Source organism: Bos indicus, chromosome 14, assembly GCF_029378745.1.
Source record: "Bos indicus isolate NIAB-ARS_2022 breed Sahiwal x Tharparkar chromosome 14, NIAB-ARS_B.indTharparkar_mat_pri_1.0, whole genome shotgun sequence".
NCBI lineage: Eukaryota > Metazoa > Chordata > Mammalia > Artiodactyla > Bovidae > Bos > Bos indicus.
Genome location: NC_091773.1, coordinates 45,554,766 through 45,576,097, shown reverse-complemented (window position 1 = coordinate 45,576,097; position 21,332 = coordinate 45,554,766). Strand labels below are relative to the sequence as shown.

General features: G+C 39.3%; 1 long non-coding RNA gene across 2 annotated transcripts in view; it reads left to right on the top strand.

Moving 5' to 3' along the window:
• LOC139186942 (uncharacterized) overlaps nt 1-21,332 on the top strand; it is a 432,806-nt gene that overhangs the window by 379,482 nt on the left and 31,992 nt on the right. Inside the window, exon 7 of one of the 2 annotated variants that reach the window (XR_011570630.1) lies at nt 431-793. The exons of the other annotated variant lie outside the window; for it this stretch is intronic. This is a non-coding gene — a long non-coding RNA (uncharacterized lncRNA). Of the gene's footprint in view, nt 1-430; nt 794-21,332 lie in introns of those variants that run through there. 2 annotated transcript variants of the gene reach the window in all.

Genomic DNA, 21,332 nt, shown 5'->3' with positions numbered 1-21,332 from the left:
CTTTGTAGGACACCGCTACACTGTCATTCAAAGTGACCGTATGATTTCACATTTCCACCAGAACTATATGAGAGTTCTAGTTGCTTCAAATTCTTGCCACCACTTGGTGGCATCAGTATTTTCAATTTGAGCTATTCTCGTGGTTGCTAGGCATCTCATTTCAGTAGGAGTTTTGATTTGCATAGTCAAAATCTAATGATGAATCATTTTAAACCTTTTTTCATGTGCCTATTAACTGTTCAAATATATATAATTTAATGATGTGTCTGGCTAAATCTTTTGGTCATTAAAAAAATTAATTTGCAGCTTGTATTTGAGTTGTAAGTATGCTTTATATATTCTAGATACCAATCTTTTTTCAGCTATATGTATTGTCAATATGTTTTCTCTCAGCCTGGCTTGCCTTTTCTTTATCTTTCCGGCCATGCAGCGTGGTGTCTGGGATCTTAGTTACCCAACCAGGGATCAAACCTGCGCCCCCTGCAGTTGAAGAGCGGCATCTGAACATATGGACTGCCGAACAATAGTTAAGAAGTCCCATGTTCTGTAGGCCTGAACCTTGGAAGGCAAAATTCAGCCTTGGGACCTTTGTCCTTTCTTGTCAGAACAGATAATAACATTTGTTTTGCTGAGGTTTCCCGAACCTTGTGACTTGAGTGCAAGAACAAAGGATGTGACACCAAGATGTTTGCAACAACTAACACCCCATCCCCACCCCCTGCACCGCCATCTTCCCTATAAAAGTGCTTTGCTGAAAGTTTTCGGGAGGAGTTTGGGGTTTTTAAGGCTTGAGCCACCAGTCTCCGTGCATGGCCCTGCAATAAACCTTTCTCTGCTCCAAACTCTGATGTTTTGGTATTGTTTTTGGCCTCACTGTGCATCAGGCACATGGACTTACATTAGATAACAATGGGACTGCTTGTGGAACTGCTTCTGGAGAGTGGAAAAAAGAAGACCCACACATATATATTCTAAGTGGAACTTTAGAACTCCATGTATGTATAAAGAGAAAATCCCAAAAGCTTCCAGAGAGAAAAACAGGGGACTTACAAAGGAACAAGAAAGATTGATATAGAATCCTCATTTTAAAAACTGGCTCAAGAAAACATTTAACAGTATCTTCAGTATGCTGAGAAAAAAGATTACGAGCCTTGAATTTAATGCCCAGACCAATTATCATTCACATAAATGGCAAAATAATGACAGAGGAAGACATGCCTAGACTTGGAATATTTATCACTGCAAACTCTGTCTGAAATGTTTATTAAAGTTATATTTCAACAAACTTTAAAAAAAACTTCAAGCTGCATTTCATCAGAAACATTTATAAGCAACAAAACCAGTAAAACATTTTCTTCAGAATAATAGTGCTCTGATTTCAGCTCTAAGAGGTAGAGCTTAGAAGTCAACATTTCTGCCCTTACAACAAGAAAAAGCTGAACAAACTAAAAATCAGCCAGTTTTCTTGGACCCATTAAAGAACCAGTGTCACATGGCAAACTCCAGAGTCAGATATGACAGACTATTAGGGAATTTTAAAGAACTGCATTAAAGGTTCTAATGGGAAAAGTAGACAGTATGAAGGAACAGGTAGATAATGTAAGCACAGAGATGACTCGCCTAAGAAAGAATCAAATGAAAATGCTACAAATAAAAAACAAAATAACAAAAGTGAAGACTGTGTTTGATGGGTTGATTAGTAGACTGGACACGGCTCAGGAAAGGATCAGTGAAGTTGAAAATAGTTCAAATTTCCCAAACTGAAATACAAAGAGAAAAAAATAATGAACAAAACAGAGCAGTATACATAAAACAGAATGCATCAAACAATATCAAAAGATGCAACATACCCATAACTGGAATATCAGAAGCAGAAGGAAAAGAGAATGGAGAAGAAGAGATACTTGAAGAAATGATGCTCAACAGTTTTTTAAAATTAGTTGTTGTTGTTCAGTCACTCAGTCATGTCTGACTCTGTGACCCCATGGACTGTGGCACACCAGGCTTTCCTGTCCATCACCAGCTCCTGAAGCTTGCTCAAACTCATGTCCAGTGAGTTGGTGATGCCATCCAACCATCTCATCCTCTGTCGTCCCCTTCTCCTCCTGCCTTCAATCTTTCCCAGCATCAGGGTCTTTTCCAATGAGTCAATTCTTTGCATCAGGTGGCCAAAGTATTGGAGTTTCAGCTTCAACATCCAACATCCAACCTTCCAATAAATATTCAGGACTGATTTCCTTTAGGATTGACTGGTTGGATCTCCTTGCAGTCCAAGGGACTCTCAAGTGCCTTTTCCAACTCCACAGTTCAAAAGCATCAATTCTTTGGTGCTCAGCCTTTTTTATGTTCCAGCTCTCACATCCATACATGACTACTGGAAAAACCATAGCTTTGACTACAGGGACCTTTGTTGGCAAGGTAATGTCTCTGCTTTTTAATATGCTGTCTAGGCTGGTCATAACTTTTCTTCCAAGGAACAAGAGTCTTTTAATTTTATGGCTGCAGTCACCATTTTAAATTTTCATGGCTGCAGTAACAATTTTAATATTAGTGACAGATATCAAACCACAGATCCAGGAATCTTAGAATACCAAGCAGGATAAACACCAAAAACACCTTCATACATGGGCATAGTATATTCAAGCTGCAGAACACTAAAGGCAAAGAAAATCTTGGAACAATGAGTAAAATCATAATCTTGAAAATTCTCAGATTGTATCAGTGTGCTAGTAGCATGTGACAAGGGATAAAATGTAAGCAAAATTTTTCTTTTCTTATACATAAGGTAAATACACAGACTAGCTCTAAGTAGTAATAGATTTCATATACTCTCTATGTACTTCAGAGATACTGCCTCGAGATTCAGTTCCAGGCCGCCACAATAAAGTGAATATGACAATAAAATAAGTCACACGAATTTTTTGGTTTCTCAGTGCATGTGAAAGTTACTTTTATATTATACTGATATACTGTAATTCATTAAGTATGGAATAGCATTATGTCTTAAAAAAAAAACACTGAACATACCTTATTTCAATAATGAAATAATGCTGTTGGCAAAATGTTGCTGACAGACTTGCTCAATGTAAGGTTGCCACAAACCTTCAATCTATTAAAAAAAAAAAAACATGCAATGTCTCTGAAGCACAATGAAGCAAAGTGTAATAAAAGGAGATATGTCTGTACATACTATAAAGCTATAAGGACAGCAACAGGATGGGAGTTAGAAACAGGACATATAACTTCTGAAACACTAGAGGGAAAATGATAGATTAAAAAAGAAAAATGTATTAGCAAACTTATACCTACACTGAAGAATTTGAGATCATTAAAAAGAACATGATGTCTGACTCTTTGGGACCCCGTGAACTATACAGTCCATGGAATTCTCCAGGTCTGGAGTGGGTAGCATTTCCCTTCTCCAGGGGATCTTTGCAACCCAGGGATGGAACCCAGGTCTCCTGCATTGCAGGCAAATATAGCAAAAAACCTGAGAAGAATATACTCCTAGGAGGAGGAAGAGAATTGAAGTGGGAAAAAGAGAAAAAACGTTTTTTCTTACCTCTTGTATATATATGTACACACTTGTGTGTGTGTATATATGTATGCTTGTGTAGAGTTCATATAATCTGGAAAAGATTTTTTAAAACTACCAGCCTTTCTGTGTAGATCCTGTCTTAATATTGAAGAACGGAGGATGGGTCTGAATTTCTCCTTCTGCAGTGTAAATGAAAGGGCACAATTAACATGAAGAACTGTATGAGAACACAAATTATTTCTCTCCACAAAACCTTCAAATGTCATGTTAGGAGATAGCGCTTCAAAGGGAAATAATTTGTTCCTGGAACACAATTTTCATTTAAACACAATCTTCATTTTGAAGAGAAAACAAATAGACACAATATAACCCAGCTGGCCTTATGCCCACTTATGTCCCACAAGTGCCATGTAAAACCATGAAAGGAACCACATCAAGGCAGATTAGACCACTGAGAACTTCAAGGAAATCACATCCGCCACGCACAATTTATCTGTGGACCTTTGTTAGAAAAAGCAAGCCAAGTGGCCCAGAGCTAATGGGAACAGTCATCAAATTGGAAGTTATCTTTTGAAATGACATGAAGAAGCAAGAATCTTGAAAAAGTCTGGAAAGGTCATTAACTTCATAGACATGGGGCTTTCTTTCTTTTAGGGAATAAAAAAAAAGCATAATGCTATTCATTGTGCTTAAAGCCATTATTATCCTCACAAATTGGACAACCTTTTATTCTTTCCTTTCAGCCCAAAGAAGAGCTGCTTAATTAGTTTGTTTTTATTTTTACAAATTAATGGGCTTACCTGGTGGTTCAGTGGTAAAGAATTTGCCTGCCAATGCAGGAGACATGGGTTCGATCCCTGGGTCAGGAAGATCCCCTTGAGAAGAAAATGGCAACCCACTCCAGTATTCTTGCCTGAGAAATCCCATCGACAGAGGAGCCTGGCAGGTTACACTCCATGGGGCTGTGAAAGAGGTGGGCGTGACTTAGTGAGTAAACAACAACTTATAATAAACTGTTTTTTAGCATTTGAAATATTTCTGAAACATCTCATATATCATTTATAATCTAGAAGTCAGTGTTGTGTAGTATGTTAGGAGAATGGGCTATAGAGCCACACTGCCTGAAAAAGCACCCCAGCTATGACACTGTTCAAGTGACATTCATCAAATATATACCTCCCTGTGTCTTGATTATCTCAACACGAGAATCGTGAACTAGAGGGCATTTCATCCTTGTTGTAAGGATTGAGTGAGATACAATAAGCACATTTCTCACAGCCCTCCTTGGAACAAATTAACACCAATGAAGAATAGTTGTTAAAATCCTCATATCAACCTTGTGAGGTAGATCCTTGTGCTACAGACAAGAATGCTCAGACCTTGAGAGGGAAAGCAACTAGTCCCAGATTTTCCAAATGGTGGGTGGAAATGGTGGAGACAGAGTGCAAATCAAGTGCATTCTGACTACAAAGCCCCTGCTCTCAGCACTCATTAAAATAGATTATTTTGTAACTGTTTCATATCACAGTCTTTTGCCTTTACACTTGGATATAAACTCAGGAAACTCAGGATTAGCTGTACCTTCTAGTTGTAGATTTTCCCACGTGGCCCAGATCGGTACCCTGGAAACACATGGGCAAGAGTTGCTGAAAAAGAGAAAATTGACATTTATAAAACACTGAAGAAATGTCTGCCAAGAACTAGGGTGAGATACTGAAATAAATTGCATCCATATTTAATCTGTACAACAGTCTCAAGGGGCAAGTGTTAATATCCCTGTTTTACAGATGTTATACAGACGTTGTTGAGAGGATAAATTTTTCTTTCCCCAGACTGTGTATTTTCTTTGTGGAATGCACACAGTAAATGAGAGCAAGACCTTAAAGCCAAGCAAGCTTGGTAAGAAGCTTAGTTCAGCTACTTACTGAAGTGTGTGATTTGGAGTCATAAAACTTCTCTGAGATTCATCAGTAAAATGCAGATAGCACATACAACCTCTATCAAGGGGTAACTGCATTAAATAAGGCAATATGCATAAAGCCCACTATAGAATCACTGTAAGCAGTTAATAAATGTTAGTTATTATTATTACTGTTGTTACACTATTAATACGAGTTTCAGTAGAGTCAACTGAAGTGAAAGGACCTTTATTCAACTTTAGCCTGACCGTCAGTGTCTGCTTTAAAATGAGAAATATCCTCTTTAAAATGGGAAAGCTTTGGAGGTCAATTACACAGGTAATTGAATCAGTTTGAACAACTCCACTGGGCAGAACCTGTCCAAAATAATCATTGTTTCAGTAAAACAGTTGATAGGACTATTTTAAATAAAACAGTAAAAATACTACTTCCTGACAGGAATATTACCTATAGGTTTATAGAAATAGGCAGCCTGCGGACTGCAGGTAGAAATTGTATGCAGCAAGCACTTCCTTTGAAGCTAAAGGATATGACCTTAGAAAGGACAATGCAGCCAAACTTATTGAGACTTTATCATCATTTGTTGATTGCACTTCAGATGTCCAAAATGCCTTGGGGAAGAAAACTTCACACATAATATTTTCATTTTAGAAACTATGATAAACTCTGTTTATCCAGAATGATCAGTAAATTGAGAGTGCTAGTTATAATCAAATAATATTTGTCAAATATCCTAAGTTAATTAAAAGCTAGAATATTCAAATCAAATAATATACTGTCAGTAGTAAGCATAGCATTCAACTTTCAGCAAGTAAAATGCTTTCTCTGACTGTTCTGAAACTGCTTTAGAATCTTTGCGTGTCCCAGTGTTATCATTAGAAAGCTTAACTGTTATGATAACATAAATTTCAGTGTAAAGTAAGGAAGATTTTCTCACACTGAGCAGTTCCAAGATGAGATGGGTAACACTAGAATTTTGAGGATTCCCTTTGCAGGGAGATTTAAACAAAGGCTGCGGGACTGCTTGCCTGGAAGGTTGGAAACCAGATGTTGACATGGAGCGAGGAGTTCCAGAATTGATGTTTCCCACAGCTGATTATCTTCATTTTCTAGGACTATGGTAAGAAAGTACCACCAATTGGGTGGCTTAAACAGCAGCAGCTTATTTTGTCCAATTGCAGATGGAGGTATCATCAGAGTTGATTTCTCCCGAGGCCTCTGTGGCTTGTAGGTGGCGGTCTTCTCCTGTGTCTTCACGTGGTCTCCCCATTGTATGTTTGTGTCCTGATTGTCCTGATCTCTTTTCATAAGGACATCAATCGTATTGAATAAGAGGTCACCCTAATGGCCTCATTTCACTTTAAAACCTCTTTAAAGACCCTGTCTTCACATACAGTCATCTGAGGTACTGTTTGGTTGGTTGGTTTAGTCGTTAAGTCGTGTCCGACTCTTGCTACCCCAAGGACTATAGCCTGCCAGGCTCCTCTGCCCATGGGATTCTCCAGGCAAGAATACTGGAGTGGGTTGCCATTTTGGAGTGATGATTTCAATAACTGAGTTTGGGGGATACACGATTCAGTCCCTAACACTGGTTTTGTAAGAGAATCACTTGGGGACTTCATTAAGGATTCTGAATTCCTTAGAACCACTCTTGAAGATTGGAAGGTCAAGGAAACTGCATTTTTAGCAAGGATCCAATAGGCATTGGTTTGGTGTTTGTTTTTGGTTTTTTTTTTTTTTTTTTGTAAGTAGCATAAGATACATCTCAAGCTTGCTCAACTAAAATAGAGAAACTCCTTAGCTTACACAACTGAACATTTCAAGACTAAAGTTTCTTTTCCTAGATCAAGAATCTAAATGACACTGTAGTATAAATAATGCTTTAGCAGCCTGACTGTTCTTTCTACATTTCTTCCATCTGTTTTCTCAGTGTCACCTCCTTTTCTCAGTTCCCTGGTGGTTGGAAGATGGCTTGACCAAGCCCCTGTGTCTTCAGAGGGTCATGTTTATCAGAGTTGAGGGTAAATCTGGTTAACTTTTTACAACACAATACCTAATGCAAAAGATACAAAGTATATAATTATACAAAGCATAATTCAAAGTTTACTTTTGTAATAGATTATTAATGCTGATAGTGTTGACTTAGTGCTTATGCATTAGCCTGTATGCTGACTGCATCATATGTGTATTTATATTCACATTAGGTGCAGTGATTCTCACCATTATACAGATAGGAAAACTGAGTCTCCCAGAGGCTATCTCTTGCCCAAGGTGTCAGAGTGAATAAAAGAGACAGAGCTGGAATTCACATTTCAACACTGGTTTTCAAATTCTCACTTCTAAATGCCGTATTCTGCTGCCTCATTAACGTGCTAACTATGGGTGTTAGCACTTTTTTTTTCTTAAAATTGATTAATTTTCATTAAACATTTTCCTTATAAACCTTTTTCCCTTTTAATTTTACTGAGTCATCCCTGACAGACAGCCCTGTGTAGGTTGAATGTTTATAGCTTTGTGACTTGACTGACCTTATTATGAAAAATTAATCACCATAAGTTTTATCATCCATCAGCTCACATAGATACAAGGGAAGTGTTTTCTTGGTGAAGAGAACTTTTAGAATTGATTCTCTTGGCGGTTTCCAAATGCACCACCCAGTCGGGTTACTTAGCATCAGTAAATGATACTTTACAGCCTGGAGTTAGCTCTCTCCATCAGAGCTGCACTACCTGAAATGTTCAAAGTTTTGATGATAAAAGGAAAACATATTCTTTATCCTAATCATCCTTATGTACTAGAAAGACCATTTGTCGGCCTGTCATTTACACAGTTGTCACCCAAACTCAATATACGATGGTCACTGTATTTCTTAGCCCTCACCACAGGAATCTTTATAAGGTGACGACTTCTTAATTCAATTTAGTATAGGCAAATGGAAAAAAAAAAGTAGTCCAGAAATGCTTCTTAACTCCCCTACTGAAGCTGTGAGTCCCACCTGATGACTACCAGCTTGACAAGATAACCAACTTGCAGACTGCAAAAAAAAAAAAACAACAACAACAACCAGCATTCACTGTGAGTTGTCCTTATTCAGCTAAGTACGTTTATTTCACTACTGGACTGTAGCAAAGGTGTTGGTAGGTCTTTCCCTGGAATGTGGGCAAGATGCCTGTGTCCTGTTGCTGAGAAAGTGCATATAAATGCCCAAGCCTGTTTAGTGGTCTTTACCAAAAATAGCTTGGCCTTTTGACTCACCCAGGCTGCCGGTAAACTGTTTTTTTTTTTTTTTCCCCTCTCCACAGATACACTAAATCTAGTAACATCACGTCAGTGCATTCCAAATTGGAGGCAACATTGACTTTGTTTTAGTTTGGGAATCCTTATTATTGGTTCATAAGTTGGATCAGAGAACACTGGGACAAGAAGGATCTGACAGATATTCAGTCTTCAGCCCAGCCTCGTAGATTTATAGATAAGAAGCAGAAGCCCAGAAAGGTTAAGTGACCCCCACAAGCACACATTGCTGGTAAGTGGCAGACCCAAAATAACTCTGGGCTGCTAATGCGTGAAGCAGTCTGTTTTCTGCCAGGGTCTCAGCCGGAGATTTCGTGGGTGGGTTGTGCCAGGTTCCTCTCAAGAGCAGTTTGGGGGAGTGATGGCAAGATATGAGTCTTGGCTGCCCTTGTATTTACAGAATTTTTATTTGGACATGTGCTGCTTTTGCAAGAAGGAATTTGAGAATCAAATAATACAGAAACCAGGAAAGCAAATAGATATTTTGATGCTCAAACTTGACCATGGGTGGCTTTTTAACAGGGCCTTTAGGGAAAGCTAGTTTGCATTAGCAAGCTTCTCTGAGATCTTTCAATGCCACTGTCATTCCTGTGGCTCAGGTGTCTAAGCCTCACACCTTCCCAGGTGGTCCAAGTGCACTGTTTTGCACACAGAAAGGATCCCCACAGTCTGCTCTTTACCCAGTGATCAAAACCTCTGTGTTTCTCCGTATGCTTGGCAGCTGGGCCAAAGTTTCATTTTCATACAGATCTTTTCTTTTCTCTCTCAAATCTTCCTCTCATCTGCTTGAATCTCAGGATAGGCTTTTGTTGTGTTTTGTTTTCCACTGAAAAGGGTATAAATTACTTCTATTTTATTCAGTCTGATAGACCTGTCTGTAATGTGAGGGTGGGATTTGCAGTTACAAGATGAAATCTGATCACACTAAAGAAGGGCTTCCCTGGTGGCTCAGCAAAGAATCTGCATGCAATGCAGGAGACCCAGGTTCAATCCCTAGATCAGAAAGAGCCCCTGGAGAAGGAAATGGCAACCCACTCCAGGATTCTTGCCTGGAAAATCCCATGGACAGAGGAGCCTGGAGGGCTATAGTCCATGAGGTCACAAGAGTCGGACTCGAATTAGTGACGAAACCACCACCACTAGCAAAGAAGGCAAGTATGCCTTTGCTGAGTAGCTATTAAATTTGTCTTTAAACAAATATCCAGAATATAATAAAACCTGAATAATAACTATTTCAGTTTAAAAGGGAGTAAATCGGGCACAGATCATGGAGCAGCACTTATTGTGTATGCCAGTTTTACAAGTGAGGAAAGCGATCCTCAGAAAATAAGGAATGTGGGTCAGGTACAAAGCTAGGAAGTGAAAAAATAAGAATTTAGACCTATATTTATATCTGAGGCTCACTAGGGGTCTTGTTATTTCCATTTGCCAGGCAGTCAGTCTCTATAACTGTTTGACTTTTTAATGGGAATATTAAAATCTGTTGTGAAGTGTTTTAATATTCATTATGTCCTTTGCTCTTTCTAAAGCCTTGAAAGGAAATTAGATGTTACTTTACCCACCTGAAAAGAAAGATACCTGAGGGTATGTTGCTGTTTCTTTTTCTTTTTTTTGCATTAACAAAATGGCAAAATAGAAAGACACTGAATTCATCTCCTCTCAGGAGCACACCTAGATCACAACTATCTGCAGAATAACCATCTAAGAAAAAGACCAAAACCTACTAGAAAGGATCTACAACTGAAGACATAAAGAAAGAACCTGAATGAGATGAGGTTTCCCACCATCCCTATATTGAGATGCAATCGACAAATACAATTGTACAATATTGAAAAATCAGATCAGATCAGTCGCTCAGTCATGTCCAATTCTTTGCGACCCCATGAATCGCAGCACACCAGGCCTCCCTGTCCGTCACCAACTCCCGGAGTTCACTGAGACTCACGTCCATTGAGTCAGTGATGCCATCCAGCCATCTCATCCTCTGTCGTCCCCTTCTCCTCCTGCCCCCAAACCCTCCCAGCATCAGAGTCTTTTCCAATGAGTCAACTCTTCACATGAGGTGGCCAAAGTACTGGAGTTTCAGCTTTAGTATCATTCCTTCCAAAGAAATCCCAGGGCTGATCTCCTTCAGAATGGACTGGTTGGATCTCCTTGCAGTCCAAGGGACTCTCAAGAGTCTTCTCCAAAAATAAAATTAAATTTATAAAAAGATACCTGAGCTTCAGAGAAGTTAGTTGACTTACACAAAGTTGACTGCCCAGAAGCAACTAATATGGGACTCAAATCAAAGTCTTGTAAGTCTAAAGCAAAGTGAATAGTGAAAAGCACTGGCAAAGTAGGCTCAAGAGACCCAGGCTCAAGTTCAAACTATTCATTCCACTTATTTGAAGTATATCCTGGACAGATTACTTATATCTGTGATATTCATTTTCTAGCTGTCCGCTAAGTGGGACTAAAATAACACCCTGTGGCTGGATTGTTATGAAATAAATCTGAAATATCTTTTCTGACCAAAAAGTAATTTATATGTGCTATGAGTAAAACCATTTTAAAACTTACAACTTTTACAGCTTAAGAGTTCAAACTTCAAAACAATATTAAAAGTTAAGAGACTATACCCCAATACAAAATAAAAAGATTTTTAAAAGTTAATAGACCCATTTATGATGTGAATGTGGAAATTCTCTTTTGCTCATAAAGGTTATTTAATCAGTTTGATCCTCACAAGAAGGTGCTCATTTAAGTATTTTGGCCATTTTCTCTTCTAACTTGATAATCTATGAGATAATTAGAAATACTCAGTGTCTTTTACTTCCAGGATATCTGTGTAAGCTATAATTATGAAAATACATCTTAAGCAGATTTCTAGATTCTGAAAAGTAATACAGTTCATATCCTAGTCCTTTTTCTTCTTTCCTTTCTAGTAATTAGGGGCTATTTGAGGGAGAAAAACCGTGATGTGGATGAGTAAAAGATGACATTTTTGAAAGGCTAATGGCAGATTTTTAAAGGAGTCTCTGTATATAATACATGAGATTATGTTCATTTATCAGCAAAAATCTCATTGAGAGAATCAAAGCAATACTTGTCTAAGAGTTCATTTCTTCAAATTAAACTCGATCAAATTTTTCTTAAACTTTTACTTTTAAAATGACATTTTCAGTAGGCTGAGGAATATAAACATTCTAATACCTTTCATACAGCTTTTTTTCCTGCATTGTAATTGACGGTTTTCAAAAACAAGATGAATGCATTCAAAACAAAGAACAAAACAAGGGTACACATTTGATTTTAATTACTCTCTGCTGCACTTGGTAATAAAATGCCCAGTTGGAACTGGTCTTCCCTCTTCCTGCAGGGTGACGTCTTTAACCCAAATGAACCAGTGGTTTTTGTGGGAATTGAGGCAGGAACAAATGCTTATTAAGCAGCAGTAATATGTTAGGCACTAATCCTCATGATGATGCTGTGAGTTAGATTTTAGGGTCCTTGGTTTTAGTTGAGAAAATACACTCAAAAGTTTGTTTTTCTTCAAATGCCATGACAAGGTGATGAAGACCCGGCTCTGAGTGATTCTGAACCTGCTGTCTACTCTAGGCTTCGTAAGGAAATCTCTCTGTAGGCTCTGCTTTTGTCATGCCCCTTTCTCCTTCATTGGTCATGCTTTATAACTGGTGAGTGTCTGGGTGTCTTCTGCCTTATGGAAACTCTCAAATGTTAATGTACCAGATTTCATGGTTTCTAAAGTTATATACAGTAGACTAAAGCACAGATAAGTGCAGCTTCTCAGTCAAGGGGTATTAAGGAAATCTTTTGGATGGCAATAAAATAGAGGGGTTGGTGTTACCAAGTGAAAAACAACCTGTTCTATTTCATATAATAAAATCAGTTCATCACAATATCTACCGAGGCAAAGCACTGAGAACTAGTGCTGGAATGTTCAGCAGACTAGCAATCAAGACCTGTTTTTTTCCAGGTATGGATTTGCCAATTATAAACCATGGGAGTCAATTAACCTCACTGTTTTCAACTATAAGATATAAATTATAGTCTTCCTGCCACCTCACACGACTAATTTACAGATAAAATGAGACATTGTAGGTAAAAATTGTTTGCATCCCTATAAAACTGTAAGAATTTAAAAGAAATCAGTTATGTTTTCCTTTTGCTAATATTCCCCAAAGGGAGTAAATATTCCAGTTATTCCCATTGTGGATAGACTTCAACCCCATGTATGTATTTAATAATTAACACCTACCCTAAGTGTCTATTCAGTTGATTCCATTCTTTTTTTTTTTAACAATTTATCATTTATTTATTATTATTATTTTTACTTTACAATATTGTATTGGTTTTGCCATTCATCAACATGAATCCACCACAGGTGTACATGCGTTCCCCATCCTGAACCCCCCTCCCACCTCCCTCCCCGTTTTAAAGCAGTTTCCTATCAATATTTTTGTTTAGTTTTATTTTATGGTGACACTCAAAGTTTATGACTAATTTTTTTATGTTAACTATGGGCCATGAGCATCATCAGTTGATTCCGTTCTTATATGTGATAGAGGGGACAGGTTGGTTTTGGTTATGTGTGGAGGAGCAATGAAACCATCACTTTGGCTGAAAAAAAAGTTTAATTAAATACAAAAGCTCATGAATAGAAGTTCCTGAAATGCCAAGTGATTGTGATATTCTTGTAAATATGATCTTGAGATGAAAATTTAAGAACTTGGTTTTGTTTGGCTTAATTGTGTTTTCTAAATAATAGCCCATCCCTGATATAACTAATATGTATTGTTGTGTTCGAATTTATTGAGTGCTTCCTGTTTGTCAGGCACTAGGCTAAGTGCTTTGGGTACATTATCATTTAATTTTCATAAGAGCTCCAGACATTAAGTAATGTTACCAATTGAGGCATAAATGCATTAAGTAATTTTCCCAAGGTTACACAGTAAGACATATACAAGATACATACAAGATTATGGAAATGATTGCCCTTTTGCCATTCATTTGTTTATTCATCGAGATTAATTGCAGTACTTTGTATGAGGAAAATCGGCATTCAGATGACATTTGAAGCCATGGGAATAGTTAAAATTGCCTCAGGATGTGTGTTCTAGAGAACAGACAAAGGCTGAGGACAGAGCCCTAAGAGTTTCCTGTATTTATAGATCTGAAAAAAGAGAAGGAGCCAGTAAAGGAAATTGAAAAAGAATGTCCCAAGAAGGGAGAAAAAACACTGTATAAATATGGTCTCAAAAACCTTGAAAATGAAATTAAGAGATAAGATTAGTCAGATTTGTTGACTCCTACTGAGATGTTGGAGCTTCCCTGGTAGCTCAGAGGTTAAAGCATCTGCCTCCAATGTGGGAGACCCAGGTATGATCCCTGGGTCAGGAAGATCTCTTGGAGAAGGAAATGGTAACCCACCCCAGTATTCTTGCCTGGGAATCCCATGGATGGAGAAGCCTGGTAGGCTACAGTCCACAGGGTCACAAAGAGTCGGACACGACTGAGCGATTTCACTTCACTTCACTAAGATGTTGAGAAAAGGGGGAACAGAAAATTTGCCATTGACTTTGGGAAGATGGAAGATGTTGGTGACCCTGAAAAAAATTATTTCAGTTAATGGCTGTTCGGTTACAGTCACACTAAGAACAAATAGAATGTGAGGAAGGGGAAGCAGTGAGTATAGAGGGTTCTTTAAAATGGAGCAGATACCAAAATGAAAACTGAAAAGAATTATGCAGTCTTTTTAAAAGATGAGTATTAAGGCATGAAAGTGAGTTAGTTGCTTAGTTGTGTCTGACTCTTTGCGACCCCAAGGACTGTAACCCACTAGGTTCCTCTGCCTGTCCATGGAATTCTCCAGGCCAGAATATTGGAGTGATTGCCATTTCATTCTCCAGAGGAATTTCCCAACCCAGGGATCGAACCCAGGTCTCCTGCATTATAGGCAGATTCTTTACCATCTGAACCACCAGGAAAGCCCATGAGCTACCAGCAAATTTGTAGGCAAATATGAATGATCCTGTGGTGAGGAAGAAAATGATGTGCAGTAAAGAAAGGGAATATTGTGGCCTCCAGAGCACCAATGAAGGGGAAGGCTTTCTACGAGAGCAGGATACCTGATCCACTAAAACAGAAAGAAGACAATGGCAAGAAGAAGAGGCAAACAGAAGGAAGTGCTAGCATCAGAGAGAAGAAGATGAAATTGTTTCTTTCCTGATTGTTTTGGGGGAAATTATCCTGCAATGTTTTCAGCTGAGAATGAGATAGAAGGAAAGGGTGGCTATCAGAAAAGAGTGTTAGAGTGGAGAATGGGGAAGTAATTTTTCTGGAGAAGTGTGGTAGGATTATCAGGCATTGCAGAGTTCATAAATTAAAATGAGGTCTATCAGCATACCTGTGTCCTTTCTTCCAGCAACATATAGCCTCTTAGGTGCAAGCACAGAGCAATAGGATAGCTGAGTTTAATCAAGCTTGAGTTTCACCCGGCAAAGAATGGCAGAGTAAGATAAAGAGGAGGGGAAAGTGATTTAAAAGTGTTTGCAAGGAAGTGAGAGCACTTCTGAAGATGAGATCTAAGCAGGGAAGGGAGCACAATGCAGAAGAGGGTGATGGATGTTTTTAAAAGTGATAGGGGAGGGACTTCCCCAGCAGCCCAGGGGTTAAGACTCTGCCTTCAGATGTGGTTGGGCTGGGGTGCAGGGCACAGGTTCAATCTCTGATTTGGGTACTAAGGTCCCACATGCCCAAGGGTGCAGCTGAAAAAAATTTTTAAAAAGAAGAGGTGAAGGAAAGTAATGGAGATCTGGTTCATTGTGTATATTAAGAGTAAGTGAATTGGAATCATAGGACGTTTCCAAAATGGCCCAGTTATTTGGCAGAAAGGATGTTCATATGAATGTAATTGAGGTGGGGTATAGACCACTGTGATGGATAGATAGAAATGTTGAGGCTGTTAAGAATGATTGCAGGAAATGTGGTGGAGAGGAAGATAGTGGGCTTTGTGGTGAAGCCAATCATGAATTCAGAGAGAGTGGTGAAGACCATGACAAGTTCACATGAAATTCACATGGGTGAATTCACACAGGATACGAGATGTTAACAAAAGAGTGGAAGAGTCATGGCCTACAGATCATTGTGATCGTGGGGAGAGCCCCGCTCTTCCTGTCAACCCTGAGCCTGAGTGAATAAGGGAGAATAAAAAGCTTCCATGTGAATGAGGCACAGGGGTCTCAGGTTTCCTAGGGGTTACTCTTAAGTCAGAATGCATTAGGTGATGGAGTTGAGGCTTTTAAAAATTAGTATCATAGTAGAAAAGTTTGGCCAGGAAATGAGGAGTAGGACATTGAAAGGAAAGCACAAATTTCAATAAGAGTACAGTATGTAGACGACACCACCCTTATGGCAGAAAGTGAAGAGGAACTAAAAAGCCTCTTGATGAAAGTGAAAGAGGAGAGTGAAAAAGTTGGCTTAAAGCTCAATATTCAGAAAACGAAGATCATGGCATCTGGTCCCATCACTGCATGGGAAATAGACGGGGAAACAGTGGAAACAGTGTCAGACTTTATTTTGGGGGGCTCCAAAATCACTACAGATGGTGACTGCAGCCATGAAATTAAAAGACGCTTATTCCTTGGAAGGAAAGTTATGACCAACCTAGATAGCATATTCAAAAGCAGAGCTATTACTTTGCCAACAAAGGTCCGTCTAGTCAAGGCTATGGTTTTTCCAGTGGTCATGTATCGATGTGAGAGTTGGACTGTGAAGAAAGCTGAGCTTTCTTTCACGAAAAATTGATGCTTGTGAACTGTGGTGCTGGAGAAGACTCTTGAGAGTCCTTTGGAATGCAAGGAGATCCAACCAGTCCATTCTGAAGGAGATCAGTCCTGGTTGTTCGTTGGAAGGACTGATGCTGAAGCTGAAACTCCAATACTTTGGCCACCTCATGTGAAGAGTTGACTAATTGGAAAAGACCCTGATGCTGGGAGGGATTGGGGGCAGGAGGAGAAGGGGATGACAGAGAATGAGATGGCTGGATGGCATCACCGACTCGATGGACATCAGTTTGGGTGAACTCCGGGAGATGGTGATGGACAGGGAGGCCTGGCGTGCTGTGATTCATGGGATTGCAAAGAGTCGGACACAACTGAGCGACTGAACTGAACTGAACTGAAATCTGGCTCTAATTCCCTACTCTTCCACTTAGTAACTGAGTAACTTTGGATGAGTTAGGGCAGGAAAGTTCTTTCCATAATCATATGTGATTTAATTTTCTCTTCACTCACTTCGTTCCAATTGAACTTACACTTTGCAAAGAGAAATATTCTTGCTACTACAAAGAGAATATCATTACTATTTTGGTGACTGAAATGTATAGATAAACATTCAGGAAAGCTCTTTGTGTTACCAGTTACAATGGAGAGAAGAAGTCGAAGTCTTTATCAGATTGTGTTTTTCAACTACTTGTAAATAAGTTGTGCACGGATGCTGTCATGTCCGACCCTTTGTGATCCCATAGAGTATAGCCCACCAGGCTCCTCTGTTCATGGATTTTAACAAACAAGAATACTAGAGTAGGTTGCCATATCCTACTCCAGGGAATCTTCCTGACCTGGGGATCAAACCTGCATCTCCTGCAATGCAAGCAGATTCTTTACCTGCTGAGTCACTTTGAAACTGTGCTTGACAAGAGAGCTGTGTTTCAGTGTGATGTGAGGATTCAAAGTCAGGAACCACATAAATGTAAATTGTATGCAGAATAAATTATACTCTGTATCAGATTCTAGCTCACTGGTTTTAATACTTGTCTGAAATACTTGGTTGGGTCCCAAATGGCACAATTATTTCCAAAAAGTAAGAAGTATTTCTCTTTCCAATAGAGTCTCATATCATTGTCCCAAAATGATTTCAGCATAAACAGAATGAGTATGTGATTGGCATCCCTGAGCATAGGATGAATTAACTGGATGTCCTTTTTAGGATGCTTGGAAAGCAAGATGATATCATTTAGAGGGATCTGGATTTTTATCTTCTCTTTTCCAGTTTGATCTTGGTTGTGCCACTTAAGCCATATCCTTACCTCTAAAATTGAGATGATAATACCAAGCAAGTTGCCCAGATTCTCTACCTTTTTCACATTGTTGCACACATTAAAAATTGTAACATTGCCGAGCACACTAAGACAAATGGATGAGGCCAGAGAATACTAACTTGGGGTTTCCCAACTGTGGTAAGCTGTCTAGCCTCCTTGAAGGGAACAATATCTTACCATATTTACAACTAGGAGGACTGGATATCTTATCATATTTATAACTGGGAGGACTGGATAATATAGATATCAACACTTCTGAGAATGAAATTGGGCACATTAATAATAGCACCCGGATTGGTACCCTAGGCAGAAAATGAAATGTGGGTATGTCTGTTAGTCACCCAGTCGTGTCCGACTCTTTGTGACCCCATGGACTGTAGCCCACCAGGCTCCTCTGTCCATGGGATTCTCTAGGCAATAATCCTGGAGTGGGTTGCCATGCCCTTCTCCAGGGATTTAACCCTTCTTCCTGACCCAGGGATTTAAGCCAGGTCTTCTGCATTGCAGGCAGATTCTTTACCATTTGAGCTACCTGGAAGGAGGGCCCTGAAATATTACTGGGTGATTGAAATATTACTGAAGTATGAGACTGAAAATATTACTGGGAAAACCAGAACATTTGTTCAACCAAACCATAACCCATCACAGCAAGCAGCCTACTTTTAGAGAAGTTCTAGACTCAAATGATAGCTGATATATTAAGCACTCAAAAGTGGTTAGCTGTTATTGTTATTTACAGGAAAAGTAAGTGTGGAGAACTTTTCTGATCCTTAGGGAAATAGTTTCTTCCACATGAAGTACTGGTTCAGCATTGATACCCACCATCTATTCTAGCAACTTCAGCTATATGATCAGGGAAAACAAGAGTAAAAATCCCAAGAATCCTCTTAATATATCACCTTTCCTAGTGTCACAGACTGAAGTTGCTTCAGTTTCAGTCTTCTCCCTTTTCCTTTACAGTTGCCAAGAATTATCCTTGAGAGGACTACGGGAATGAATAGCAATCTCTCTGAGACTGAAGTTTTTATTCTGAGTAGACCATCTATAGGCTATTCATTCCCCACCTTACTCAGCCCAGGGTCTCACTCTTGAACTCCATACTGATATTCCCAATTATCTTCTGAATGTATAAATCTAAACTTCTAACCCATTCTTCAAACTCTACATATCTAAAGTGAACTGTATATATCCAGTGTTTCACCCATACCAACCAACTTTTCCCTAGTCTATGCTTCTAACTTGTGGATAGCACCATTAATGGGCTCCTCCCTCAGTGAAACCAGTCAGCTTGGTGCTGATTGATTGCACCAAACCTCTTCCACCCTGGAGGGAGAGATCATTTATTTTTCCTGGAATTACTGTATATAAAGATATGGGTTTGCCTTTTATGCCTTCAGTGCTACAACTAGGACCACAATTAAAGGCTTACAAAATGCTTAAAATACCATCATAACTGTGGGATCTACTTATTTTAGATTCAATCATCAAAAAGCCTGTTAGAATAGTGGAAATGCTTATTAAACACTCAACTAATGTGCCAGCTCAGTAATATTGCCCTCAGGGTTTCAGCATTATCATCAGAATAGAGTGAATAATTTGAGCCAAGGATCAAGAGATGCTGCTGTGTCTGCAACAGGTGAAATACATGAATCCAAGAAGCAAGAGATTGACATAAAATAGGCACTGTTTTTTGAAATTCACATGTAAAATTTGTGCTCGGACTCTGATGGACTTGAGGAACTATTTTCCTAAAGGATTTACCTCCAAAGGAAAAAGGAAGAGCTCTACTCTTTGTGAAGCTAGAGTAACCTTTTAGTCACTCTGGAATCTTCATGCTAGTGAACCAGCAAGTGAGAAAATGATTATAGCACTGGTGTGGGTAACTGATCATAGTTTCCATAAGGAGCTAGCATTGTTACTATACAGAGGAGGTAAGTTGGAGTGTTTATTAACCGGACTATTTACTTGGGGTTCTGTATCCACTGATTATGATGAATGGGCCAGTGTATGTCATGTCAGGCCATGACCTAACAAAGGCATGAGTCCTAAGTCCTCAGCAGTGAAGGTCTAGACTGTATCATTAGGCAAGCAACCTTGACTCCTATGGAAGACCACTAGACCAACCAAAAACCGGCGAGGAAAATATTCAATGGATCAGATCAGAACAGATCAGATCAGTCGCTCAGTCGTGTCCGACTCTTTGCGACCCATGAATCACGCCAGGCCTCCCTGTCCATCACCAACTCCCGGAGTTCACTCAGACTCACGTCCATTGAGTCTGTGATTCCATCCAGCCATCTCATCCTCTGTCGTCCCCTTCTCCTCTTGCCCTCAATCCCTCCCAGCATCAGAGTCTTTTCCAATGAGTCAACTCTTCACATGAGGTGGCCAAAGTACTGGAGTTTCAGCTTTAGCATCATTCCTTCCAAAGAAATCCCAGGGCTGATCTCCTTCAGAATGGACTGGTTGGATCTCCTTGCAGTCCAAGGGACTCTCAAGAGTCTTCTCCAACACCACAGTTCAAAAGTATCAATTCTTCAGCGCTCAGCCTTCTTCACAGTCAAACTCTCACATCCATACATGACCACAGAAAAAACCATAGCCTTGACCAGATGGACCTTTTTTTTTGCAAAGTAATGTCTCTGCTTTTGAATATGCTATCTAGGTTGGTCATAACTTTCCTTCCAAGGAGTAAGCGTCTTTTAATTTCATGGCTGCAGTCACCATCTGCAGTGATTTTGGCACCCAGGAAAATAAAGTCTGACACTGTTTCCACTGTTTCCCCATCTATTTCCCATGAAGTGATGGGACGGGATGCCATGATCTTCGTTTTCTGAATGTTGAGCTTTAAGCCAACTTTTTCACTCTCCACTTTCACTTTCATCAAGAGGCTTTTTAGTTCCTCTTCACTTTCTGCCATAAGGGTGGTGTCATCTGCATATCTGAGGTTATTGATATTTCTCCTGGCAATCTTGATTCCAGTGTGTGTTTCTTCCAGCCCAGCGTTTCTCATGATGTACTCTGCATAGAAGTTAAATAAACAGGGTGACAATATACAGCCTTGACGTACTCCTTTTCCTATTTGGAACCAATCTGTTGTTCCATGTCCAGTTCTAACTGTTGCTTCCTGACCTGCATACAGATTTCTTAAGAGGCAGATCAGGTGGTCTGGTATTCCCATCTCTTTCAGAATTTTCCACAGTTGATTGTGATCCACAGAGTCAAAGGCTTTGGCATAGTCAAGAAAGCAGAAATAGATGTTTTTCTGGAACTCTCTTGCTTCTTCCATGATCCAGCAGATGTTGGCTCTTTGATCTCTGGTTCCTCTGCCTTTTCTGAAACCAGCTTGAGCATCAGGAAGTTCACGGTTCACATATTGCTGAAGCCTGGCTTGGAGAATTTTGAGCATTACTTTACTATCATATGAGATGAGTGCAATTGTGTGGTAGTTTGAGCATTCTTTGGCATTGCCTTTCTT